Source organism: Kryptolebias marmoratus, linkage group LG4 (assembly GCF_001649575.2).
Source record: "Kryptolebias marmoratus isolate JLee-2015 linkage group LG4, ASM164957v2, whole genome shotgun sequence".
Classification (NCBI taxonomy): Eukaryota; Metazoa; Chordata; class Actinopteri; order Cyprinodontiformes; family Rivulidae; genus Kryptolebias; species Kryptolebias marmoratus.
The window spans coordinates 21527564-21540806 of NC_051433.1; positions in this window are offsets into that span (position 1 = coordinate 21527564).

A 13243-nucleotide genomic window follows, 5' to 3' on the forward strand; every position below is an offset into this window, starting at 1 on the left:
GTGAGGCGCTACAAATGAAGTAAAATGCACAACACAAGAAGTTCCTTATTTATGCTTTAAATGCCTGAAATTAAAGGCTCTTCTTCTCTCTCTTTCTCTCTCATGTACTGCAATTTTGCAGTTTGCTTGTTTTTAATACAATAAAACAGCTATGAAAGGGCTGTCATGATGCATGAACGGTGAAAGATCATGTGAATTATGGGTAATAAACTATAGCTGGTTTCATTGGTGGAGGCTATAAACGTTCAAAAATACTGTTTTTCTCAAATTATTCCAGTGTGTCCCCTTTGTAAGTTGATGGTGATTTATTTAAATATTGTCTCTCTTTTTTGGATTGTAAAAAAAACAAAAATAGTGGATGTTCCAGTATGGCTGCACAATGGAGCAGTTGGTTGTTGCTTCACTGCAAGAAGGTCCTAAGTTCAGCTTTCTGCGTGGAGCTTGCATATACTCCCCATGCATGCATGGGTTTTCTACAGGCTCTGCAGTTTTCCTCCAACAGTCCAAAAACATGTAAGATGAATTGGAGAATCTAAATTGACTCTAGGTGTGAGTGCGTTCATGCACGGTTGTTTGTCTCACAAAGTGGCGACCTGACCAGGATGTATCCTGCCTTTCACCCAACTGAGATATAGGCACCAGCTATCTACTACCCTGAAAGGATCAATCATGTAGAAAATTGATGGATTGACGGTACAGTAGTATCATTTTAAGTGCCAGGAGCATCTTCCCTGTATTCACCTGCAAGTAATGCGCCTGGACCAGGCTGCATGTCTACATTCAACCATTTTATGTTTCTGTTGTAACCATGACAAACAAAAGAAAAATCTGAGTTGTTAAAATGAAGCATTGTAAGATATAAAAAACATTAAAGTTAACTTTCAGAATTAAAACCAAGCAGTGTCTGATTACTTAATTTACTGTTTTCTGGCCCTCACAAATAAAAAATCATATTTTAGCCTTCATGGTTCTACAAAGCACTTTGCAAGCACACTTTATGTTTTTGCTCATGTGCAGTGCTTTTTGCCACACATAAATGAGCATACAGAGCATTGTTGGGCTCAGCATCTTGGCCATGATCAGTTTAATATGTGGAAGGGCTGGAAATATAACTTCAGACTGGAAAATAGCGTAGTCACACACACACATGCCCAAACCCAACCGCGGCTTGTTAAACTGCTGCATGTTATAGATCCCAACGCTCCTCTGACTGACAAACAAAATGATCCCATTAGCATATGAGCTGCATGTTCATAAAATGACACTTTCAGAGGAAAGGACCCCCATCCCAGCCATGAACCATGTAGGACACTCAGTCATGTTAGAGGTTACTTTGCTGCTTAGGGAGCATCAAATGTGTTCAGACCGAGACACTGAAATGTGAGGCTTATTAAAGCATCCTGGAGCCAGACATCAGGAAAATGAGACAAACTTGTGAATGAATGGAATGAATGGAAACAAAAATGTGTTTATGAGAATAAATTCATCAAAACCTGAGGAATCTGAAGCAGTCAACTCAGATAGACTATGACTTTTATTAGGAACAGTGCTGTAATAAAATTTGTTATATTAAATCTGCTCAGATTAATGTGTTTTTTTTAATTTCTTTTTAATAAGAATATTTTTCAACATTGATACTGATGCCTGAGTACATTTTGTCACTCTCTTGCTGCCACAAAAATCAAAGTGAATTAGTGAAACAAGTGTACAAATGATTGACATTTTGTTATGCAACCTCAGTGTGGTCTGAGTTAAAAGATGACAAAAAAAAAAACAGTCAATCAAAGTCCCATTTGAGTATAATAAACCTGTTTTAAGGATTAATAGGATTGTTCTCATTGTCTTGCGTGCCAGTTTAAGAGGATCATTCACTCTTTGTTGTTTATGAAGCATTTTATCCTTCTGCTATTATCCTATTATTATCATTCCATCTGTTGCCTTAAATTACAGATGCTTTAATTGCTTGGGGGAACTTGAGACAGAAAAAATTAGATCCTGTTTTTGTGTTTAATGATTCAACAGTAAGCACACCTTCATCAAGTAGCCCGTCTGATTTACTGTGTCCACATTGTGCTAATGAATCTGTCTTTAATCTCTCATTAAAAAATTAATAATAAACCTGCGGGGCGGGCCTCCCTGCATTTAAAAGCGGTGCTTGTGGGCACATGAACATAATTAATCTGTCTTTCCACACCTCCTTTAAAATGAAAGGAAATGTGAAGTTGGTCTCTTTAGCACGGGTCACCAAAAATATGCTAATGTATGCACTGATAGCTGATAGCCCTGTGAGCTTTGATCATTTGACACTGGAGGGAATTCTGTGTGGGCATGTTCATTTGCTATAGACTCCAGAGCTTTTTTTTTTCTATCAGTTCTTGTAATTTGATTTTTTTTTTCGGATCTTTAATGAGATGTTCCAAATGACAGCGTCCGAAAACTGATAACTAAAAATAACTGCTGTGTCCGTGTCCTTCATAGATGACTGCCTGCCGTCCCCGCTTCTTATTTGCGCTGTCTGTCTTGTCCTGCCTCATCTGCGGTCACACGTTAAACAGGATGGGATCAAAGTGGCGACATTTTCACAAAACAAAGTAAAATTAAGCAAAATCAAACAAAACACAAACCCGGGAGTCCGCAGATTGAACAAACATGTCCAACAGTAGTCCCCTCCTTCCAAGGATTCTTAAATCTATTGAAGCTACACTATTTGTAAAGAAGGACACTGGAGGGGGCTGGAGGTCAAAATTTTCCTGTACTGACACGATTTTATAGATTCCGTTGAAATATCATCTGTCATTCCTTTATCTGAAGCTGAGGCCTTCTGAATGTCACCGCTGTGACTTTAAGGTGACCCACCTCGCCGTCATCCATCACAGCCAGCACAGGTAACGTTCGAGCAAAGATCGAGGACCCCAGATCCAAGCAGACCATTTATAGATCATTTTTCTCGATCAAAGCGAGCCTATCAAGAGAACGGCGCCCTGTCAGCGAACGAAGAACCTGAAAGCAGCTGTTTGTGCTCAAGCTTCAGAAAAAAAGGGAGACTCTCTCTTTTATTCATTGGCATGCAGAATCGGGGTGTGTCAGCTTTACGGCTCCATATGTCTTAATATCCATTTGCCTTTTGATGGCTTTCTGTCAGGACTTTAAAGTGGTGCTGATTGCGCTAATGATAATGTGTCACAGCAATATGGTTCATGTTTGGCACAGAGCAGCGCTGCCAGCCAGAAGACAAGGAGAAGCTACAGGCCGATGTTGTGTTGTGCTGTTGGAAGTGATTGATGACTCTCTCTGTTGTAGTGCTTTGATTAAGACTCCAGTGATTTATCACCACTGCTCACAATGTAATTAGACTCTATATATACACTCAACAAAACTGTTGTCTTGTTAGAAGGAGCAGCAAAGTTTTGTTTTTCTTTATGTATGTGTGTGTGTGCATGGACAGGTTTTCTGTTCACACTTATGCATCACATTGGACTGAGGTTCATTTAGGTTTTTTCCAAAGTCTGAACAGCGAGGAAACACGTTCCCTCTGCTCCTTAAAATGAAACCAGCAAGCATGTCATTATGTTTAATATGTGATTAATGTGTTTACTCTCTACTGAAGGTGCACTGGATGTATTCACCTTACCATAGACAAAATCATTTCTAAATACTGTAGTGAAAATGTGAAAAAACAGTGTTTTGACCGTTGGATTGACGATATTGTGCAGTATATTTGGACTGGACGTAACAGTGACCTTGGAGCATGTGTTATTGTTTGTTTGTTTTTTAAATCAAAATTTAGTTTCTGTAATTAACGTTTAATTTAGTTTAGTTTAATTCAGTGTTTAGAGATAATCATAAATTTTAATCATTTAAATATTTTACAACATGTTCATGTTTTGGACCACTAGAAAGACTTTCTGCATTTACGTGGTCTGATAAGATAAGAAATATATATTCTTTGAACTCATGAATTGGCTTTTACTTGTTAAGAGAAAAATAAAGACTTATTTCCTCAAACACCATCCCATTGGTCAAGAATGGAGATAGAAATGTATTACATATGTATGTATTAAATTATATTTGCACATTATATTTCTTTTAAGACAGCTTTTAATCATATATAATTGCATATTTAATTATATTTAAATCTCAATTGTTTTTGTACGGTTGTCATTCAATTTGTTGCAGTGAATCTTAATTATGATTCTTCCATTTTGTTATTAAATATTTGCCTGTTGCTGCAATAAAATAATTTCCCTGACTATTACAGTCCATCTGTCTATCCATCCATCCATCCATCCATCTGTTTATCCGTCTATCATTTTTACAATCAATGGGTTAATCAAACCAATAACAGTAAAACATCTAGTTCCATGATACTACATATGTTTTTATTTGGTGAATTTATGTAGACAGAAGTGAAAACATTGTAACTGTTAGAAATGTAGTAATCCAATGATTTCATTTTTGTTTGCTTTTCTAATCAGCCTTTATTAGGTTGCCCCTGTTACCTATCTCACAGGAATAACACACATTTCTGTATTTGTCTAAAATATAGATGGACCGCATTTAACCAGTGATATGTTTCTTACATATCTCTGATTCTTTCAAAACAGCAGAAGCATCATTTATGGAGAAACTTTAAGACAGTGGAGCGGAAATGTTTGTCTTGCTATTTCAACATTTATTCCTGCTTATGCTTCCTGTTTCCTGTCCTCCTAAGCACACTTCCTGCTCTGCAACTTCTGCTGTTCCTTTATCACCGTTGTACGGTGGCCCCGAAGTACAAACTAAAGTCGCAACTCACCAAACACGACTGCAGTTCATTTTTAAAGATAAGAGACTACACTTCCAGTTTGTGATTGGCCGGCATCATTAGACTGATGTCATTTCCTGTTTCCGTCAGTCCCCTTCCAGTAAACTATTATACTTAAAGTGCTGGGTGGCTAGGATCATGTCAAAGTCTGTTGATATAGTGGCCACTGATGGAAAAAAACACTGTTGATCCTAATTAGTCTACGAATGAAGACAACTTTGGAAGACGTTCTCAGAGTTTTTTATTTATTGCTTAAATTTGTTGCCTTTTGTCAAACAAATAGATCAAAAAGATCTGAATAGAGCACACAAAAATCACCTGAAAACCCCATGTGTTATGGAATGTCATGCAGTTTCTACCATATAAACAGTCCTGACTTATTATCAGATGTCCATGTTTTGTATTGGGGTGTTCCCACCCTGAAGTTTAACAACTAACAGTTCCTTAGCCCTTCATTTTACGTTCACCTTTTTCCTCTGCAGAGCCTGGGCCAGGGTGGCGCTTTAGGAAGTGGTGTATATCCTTCCTCTCCACCAAGAACATTACTGAGGAGCAAGGCTTGACGCTGGAATGGCTGATGATAAAAAGACAAACACGACTAGCAACTGAACAGCTTATCACATCTATTATTACTCTGAGGTTCTGATAAAAAAATATGCAACTATTAAACACCAGTTTCTGTGTCAGTGCATGTGTTTGAATACGTGTTAAATGAATCTGCGCTCCACATTCCTCTAAGTTTCTCCAAACTCCACAAAAAGGTGGTGCTGGGGGGGGGCATCTTTCATATAGCATATGTGTATTTTATCATTTTACTGTTATAATGTCACATGATTACTTAACTTTTGAATTGTTTGCTTCACTTCACTAAAGTGAGAAAAAAAGCTCACATTCTTGATTTGTGCAATCCCCATTTCCAAAAATGATTGGAATAAAATCTTAACTTATTATTATTATTATTATTATTATTATTATTATTATTATTATTATTATTATTATTATTATTATTATTATTATTATTTTATTTTATTTTATTTTATTTTTATTTTTTTAATTTATTGAATCTAATGAAATATTCTAAAAGACTATTCTAACTAAAACCCTGGTTAGAAAAAAATCCAGTCGAATCACAACACATTTACAGCGAATTGTTCAGACCAAGTTGTTGCCTCTTGGATCACCTTTCTGGGGTGGAGTTCTCCCTGTGCACTTGTTGATTTACTCCGGGTACTCTGGTTTCCTCCCACTGACCAAATACACCGTTGTTAGGCTTGAACCTTTAACCACTGCTAACTCTAAACTGTCCTGAAGTGTGAGTGAGAGTGTGAATGGTTATTTGTCTGGTTTGTCTGTATGTGGCCCTGGGATGGGCTTGTGACCTGTTCAGGGTGTCCCCCGCCTCTCGCACAATGACTGCTGGGGATAGACACCAGCTCCCCTCCACCTGGAAAGGAGAAGCGGGTGGATGGATGAATGTTCAGGACAAGAGTCAGATGTCAACCTGAATCTTAAGGACAGTAATGTTCATGCTTTGAACAGAGAAGGTACAGTCGATGGTTTAAGAGGGGTTTGAAAGAAGTCATACATGTCAGACAAGAAAGATCAACTTTAAACCGAAGGGGAGATCTCTGGTTTCAACTATCCAGAGTTTGCAATGCTGCTTGATCTAATCCCCAGTCAGTTTTACCCTAATTCACACCTTCATGCATCTGACCAAAACATCTCTCAAGTGGACCAAGCTGACAAAGACCCTAACAACTCTCGGGAGAGAAAAAAGGGGAGAGTAATTTGTAGGAAAGTTGAGCTCACATAAACAAATTGACTCACTGCAGTTCAAAAGCTTGGAACTTCAGTTTTCAGTCTGAATTAAAACAAGAAAAGAAGTTCAGTCGATTTGTTTTAAAAATCTCAAGAATTACACCCTAAAAGACAAGGCACATTTTCTTTTTTAAATATGTCACACTTTCATCATTTATCAAAGCAAAGCAGAAAAAAGCAAAAACATTATTAACAAAAAACAAGCATGCAACAAGTGTCTGTGTATGGGGAAAAAGTGGGAGCAAACTGCTTCAAAGGAATGGACTACAACACTGCAGTAAAAGGCTTCAGGTCATTCTGTTCCTTTGCCACTTTGTACCTATAATAAGCAAGGGTGAAACCCATTGTGCTTACTAGACATGTGTTGCATCAGCGGAGTTTATATAGCTCAAAAAATACCTCCTGCATGCAATTAATGACATGCATTGAAACAGTTCTACAGATATGAGCAACTTGCCAGCTGCTGCTGAGCTCAGTGTTTTCCCCAAACCACCATAACATAACTTGTAGCAGCACAACTCAAATAAAACCTTTATTAAAAACACTTAGAGTATTAACGTATTCATTTATGTGGATGCCAAGTTATGTTTATTGGCTCCCGTGGGCTACTTATTAACTAAAATGTGTCAGTTGATGCTGAGCTGAGTGTACGTTAAAATTTAACGCAGGGTCATTTCAACCAAAGTTTCAGCACGCAAAGCAAACGATTACTCTCTCTGTGTATCTGTCTCCAGGTATGTCATTGTCTCCTAGCATCCCTTTGAATGAGTCCTGAATCATTTCTTTCTGAACCCTAAACCCACACAAATGCCGAGACAATTAAATGCTCTGCAGAAGTAATAAAGAGAGTTCCTGGTTGTGTTATCTGAGGATGGTAAGGCTGTTGCGGGAATAAACTATCATGTAAAGTTCAGGGAGATGGGATCACACCAAAGCACTCTCTCATTACATCTCTTCTAGTGAGGATTTACAGCTGCTTGAAAAACAGATTGCTTTGACTTAGGGTGTCGGCGAGATATCTGCGTCAGGCAGTTTGTACTTAAGCTCAAACATTCCCCGATCTTAATATTGGTGAGAGTTTGTAACATCTGCTGCATTCTGACAGCAGTCTATGTATAAAATATGGCACATATTTGACCTCTTAGCTCTGGTGAACCTCAATGAACACCTGAAATATTTCATGCAGAAGCAAGTTAAACTTTGGCCATGTAGAATCTCCTTGCATGCACAAGGAGAACATGTAAACTCCACATAGAACGGTCTCGGAGGTTTGAACCCACAGTTTTCCTGCTGAGGGGCAACAGTGCTGACCAGCTGCACAACTATGCAGCCCACATGAGAAACATTTTTCTGTATTATTGCTATTATTAGTCTATTTTTAGTTTAAAAGGTCCACAGTAAAAAAAACAACTAATGAATTAAATACCAACAGTCAGTTTCACATAAGATAATTATTTTGAAAGAATATGAACTTCCTGTCAGATTTGACCACATTCGTCATGCAGAAGTACTGCAGCTGGCAGCTGTTGCTATTCTTAGCAAATAACCATGAAATACTATGTAAATACATGTAATGTGAAACTGGTGGTGTAAAAGTCTATTAAAAAGTGTTTGAATGAGCCACTGGGAAATATTTGAGCTTGGAGTTTTAAGACATCAGAAAATAATCTAGGTATTGGCAACATTTGGACTAGCAGATTGTTAGTCCTGTCAAATGTTAATGTTAATGTTTCCCTTCATGAAGTGCCATACAGGAGACGTCGTCTTCAAACCACATTTTGACTTTTGCCAAAGTTGCTTAGAGAGAACTGACTTTTTGCTATTTGCCTAAAATGAATAGTTGTGGGATTTTTTTGACAAGACTATCTGTGTTATTTAACCTGTCAGTATTTTTTTTTTTGCTGTGGCTGATCCACTTGTGTAACTTCTATAAATATTTTGTGCGTTTAATACTAGTAAATAAGTGTATGTAGCTGGCAAAGTCTTTGCAACAAACAGAATAAAAACTTTCATTGTGAAGAGATTTTCCTCCTGGTAACAACTGCCAAGGAGCAGATTAATAATGTAGTAGAAAATGAGATTATGGTCTATTATGTTCATGTCTCTCAGTGGAAGGAGGTAATTGTTCTACTAGTGATCATAAATGTTGGCACCAAATAGCCAGAATACTTAATTAGAAATTAAGTCTCTAAAATATTCCACCAATGTGGACCCGGAATTGTTGTTTTTTTTTATTTCAGATCATGAATTACCTTGATTTGTTTGTTTCTGAACTACAAAGAGTAGATACAGGGAAAACATAAAAGCAGACACTTTTAACTGACAACTGTATAAGAAGGCAGATACTTAAGTTGTTCTTAGTTGTAAAGTTTTTCTTGCAAGCCTTTGTTTTGCAAGAACATTTTGGCACAACATGCACATTTAGGCTCTCTAAGACTGATACTATAAAAGTCTCCTGCCAAGAGTTTCCCCCATTTGCACAAGAAACTGCTTGTGCACACAGGTATGTAGAGCTAAACTGTTCCTTTTTAATGTACACTGCTGCATTAAATGTCACTGGAAACACTTAATGAACAGCCTGAGGCAGTCCCTCAGCTGGAGAGTTGGTGTTTGTATTTGCATTTTATGACCGTCTTCCTACAGACGATCTACCAGGCTGTTCTTAAAATTAGGTCATTTTTTTGGCCCAGCAGGAGACAAATGGTTGCCACCGGAGCAAAGCTATGAAAATAGAAGTTCAAGTTAACTTTTTACTATGCATTCAGGAATATGGTTAAATTGTGCATAAAACAGTTTAGTAAATCTGAGCAATGCAAAAATTTTAACCATCCACATCAGGAGTACTTGTGTGTCAAACATGAAGTAGATAAAATGTTTATTAAGTCAATTCCACATTCCCATATGCCATTTTGAAAGGTGGCTTTCAGAAGATTCAGCTAAAGGTTTTATATGCATTTGTTCACATGGCTATATTGTTTATACCTTTGAAACATTAAAATAGATTGTAAGATTTGGTGATATAGAAATGGAAATGAAAAAAACACAGAAATCTGGTGATAAAAGAACATAAATTGAGAGCATATACAGTATGTACTGACAAAGTAATCACAAAACAGGTGGACCGAATTACAAACAAGGACCGGCAGTGAGGGGAGCAAAAAAAAAGACTCAAGGACAAGAACAAAATCAAACCTCAAGGCTCCCTTCACCCTAGATGATGGCTCCACTATGTTGTTAAAAAAAATCTGACAGAACGTGGAGGGTCTCTGTGAGGTCTCAGGCATGTATTAAGAATGCAGTGGACTCCTTATTAAACATTATAGGTCCTGGAGGGCACCTAAGCATGCACAAATCATCTGTGGAGATGTTGTGGTGGTTTATTGTGGTGGCAGTGTATCAGGGTTCTGGGTAGCGCATGGGGGAGAGTGATGGCAATGAATCAATGACAAGAAGTCCACATACACCAGTGTGGCTTTGTAACTGAGCATTAGAAGCAGGTCTTGCCTTGTTAGCTTCATGCTTAGGCTACATCCACATCGCAAACACACACAGTGCTGGTAACGCTCAATAAGTTATTGTGTTGGTCTTGGTGGTGCAGCTGTTATCCACATTGTGTCCTGCTGATGCTCTCACTACAATCAAAAGGATCTTACCAATTGACTTTAACGAAAGACCTACACTCTCCAAACACCAACAAATACCACACAATGCTCTGTTGTCCTTAATTTGCTTTTTGGACGCCAAGCAAGAAAGTTGTTTCCTCCACAGCAGCAAAGCTGAAATGGATCTCTGAGGCCCAGAAACTTCCTATGATTATGCAGATCCTGAAAAGGTCACGGAAACAACAGTGCAGAAGTAATACCCATAGCTGTTGCTTTGTGATACGAGCTACTAATGCAAACGTGGTCTGAAGGAGTGGTACCAGGGTGAGGCCGGGGTGTGGCCTAATTGTGTGTAAATGTGGGAATTTTCTAATAGGTTGTGTGGGTCAAGTAGAGAAGTCATCTCCTACGGTGAGGGGGGGTTAGCTAAGACAAACTCTACAACTCATAATAAAAACTCCTCCTTAAACAACAACAAAAAAAAAACGGTCTTTATCTTGCAACTTGTCCAGGGTGTCCCCCACCTCCCGCACAGTGACTGCTGGGGATAGGCACCAGCTCCCTGTGACCCGGAATGGAGAAGCTGGTAAAGAAAATGGAAGGATGGATGGATGGGTATTTATGTTTTCCATGCTTAACTTCAAATCATGACAGTGACAAGAAGGTGAACACACACATAAACGGATTAGGAGACAATGTACCATTTTACTATTGCAGCTTGTAACAACCAGCTTTACATCAGCACAGCATACAACAACTGCTATCAGCCAACAGCTTACAAAAAGAAACAAAAAAGAAACCCATCTCCCAAGGAAACTAAAAATAGAAGGTGCACCAGTACACCAGTATAACACACTTTGAATTGTTGCACACACGCTGGAGGCAGGTACGTGTAAAGTGTTCAATCACAGCTGTCAAGATGAGGATTTGGTGTGTAGGAAGTTGATGGAAAATCAATGCAACTCATTCAGAACTAAACCATTCTCTCTCCTCTCACTTCTTAATAAAAGCAAACAATTTTCCACTTTATGGTCACCAGGCACAAATTAAAATCCAACACCCCCAATAATACACACAAAGTTGCGTATTCAGGACTTGTATGCACGTCACATTTGCTTATCTAGTTTTCTGCCTCAAAAATTTACCTAGCATTTTTTTTTTTAGATTTTTTGAATTCATTTGGAAATCAGCGCATGTTTAAGTAATGCAGCCTCTGCCTCCGTGTGAGAACAACAACATATTGTGCATGTCTACAGCGTATATGAATGATGACAAATCTAATAATAGCAGATCTTCCAGTGCCGTGAAATCAGCAGGGTATGTGTATACGTGCAAGTCCTTGCTACAGGGATCTTTGAGCAATTTTTTCAGAAGAGCTATATCACCTTGGTTATATTGTTCCCATGATAGCGCTGATGTTCAAAAATCTCACCATGTGTTACAGGGAAAGCAATAAAAGCACAGTTGGGGGTGGAGGGGCATCATATTATGGTTTTAGACTCATTCAGCCTAAACCAGTTATATTAACACTGATATCCCTTCAATTTCTGATGCTTATACAAAACAAATATAAGGTCTTCTTCAAGAGAGGAGGCCAACTGGGAGCATGAGATCAGCCTCAGATAGATCACAGATGATAGTTTTTCTCTCTTCATTCACATTTATGTCCAAAGGCTTCTTTGGGTCAGAGTTGATGTCTTCAGATGAAGGGTGAAACCCCTAAAAATATAAAAATTAAAAAATTAAAAAACAAGAAGGAAACTTGTTTTTTTTTCCTCTCTCCAGTTAACTGTGTGCCCAAGAATATAAATCATTGCAGTCACGTATAATTACAGCTTTACTGCCTATAAATAAACAGCAGCTTTTCATATCGAATTCTTTCCAAAAAAAAAACCTTTGTGAGGAAGAAGAGGTGAGAGACACTTAAAAAAATCTGAAGTAATTAAAAGAAAAAAAGATAAATAATAAAGAAAAAAGCTGCTAATAAATGAAATAAATCAAAGCCGTGTATAATCTATTCTAAAAGAGGGGAGGGGAAGGTGTCAGAAGAGGGAGGGGGCAACATCTGTGGACAAAAAAAAAGTACGAAGCACTTGTGTTAAAGCACATGCTCCAGTGATCACACTTGAACTACATCATTAGGCCTGAGTGCTGAGGTGGAATATTTATGTGAGAAGCTCTGCTTCAGGTGTTGGTGGGTGTTTGTCCCCTGAGCAGAAGTGGATCCTTTCCGAAAGTTTACAGGCAAGTTGAGCATTTGTACAGCTTTAAACTACACAGGTTACAGAAATGTCTATACCACTTGCTTATTTATTTATTTTACATGTGTGGCTGCCGTATTTATGGGTTTTTTTTTAGTCAGCTGTGGCTCAATCAAAGAATAGTGATCGACATTTTGGTAACACATCACACAATTAGATGGATTAGGCAGAAACTTTTTAATGTCCTCTTAAAGAGAATCATTTGGAGTTTTTTTTTTTTTAATAGTGCTGTCGCTACCAATAATAGAAATCTCTCAGAGCATTATTAATTTGGAATATCAGGCAGAAACTGTCTCAAGGGAAACAAGCTAAAAGCTAGTCTGATGCCAAGACCAGAGTGGATATCTACCATTTTATAACAACTCAAATAAAGCATTAATAAATAAAAAAAAATCATACTGGTTCTTGCTATTTTGTAAACTTTTACATTGTTGTCACTTTTAAATTAGATGGTTATTTACATAGAAATTCATGATAACTTTTAATGAAGACTGTGGCGGTCTGCAGTCTGGTTTATGTGAAATTTATGGTGCAAAATGAAATGCATCAAGTGTAACTGGGCAGAGTAACTATGTGATGGAAAAGTTATGTGGTGTAAAAACAAAACATATATTGTGGTTCAGTCAAACACAATTTCATAGATTTTTATTCCACATTACTGTTGCATCAAATAGTTTCTCTACCAGATTATGTTTCACATGTTTGGTTTAGCAACATAATTTCCACATTACTTGTAACGGACCACCGATTGACTCGGT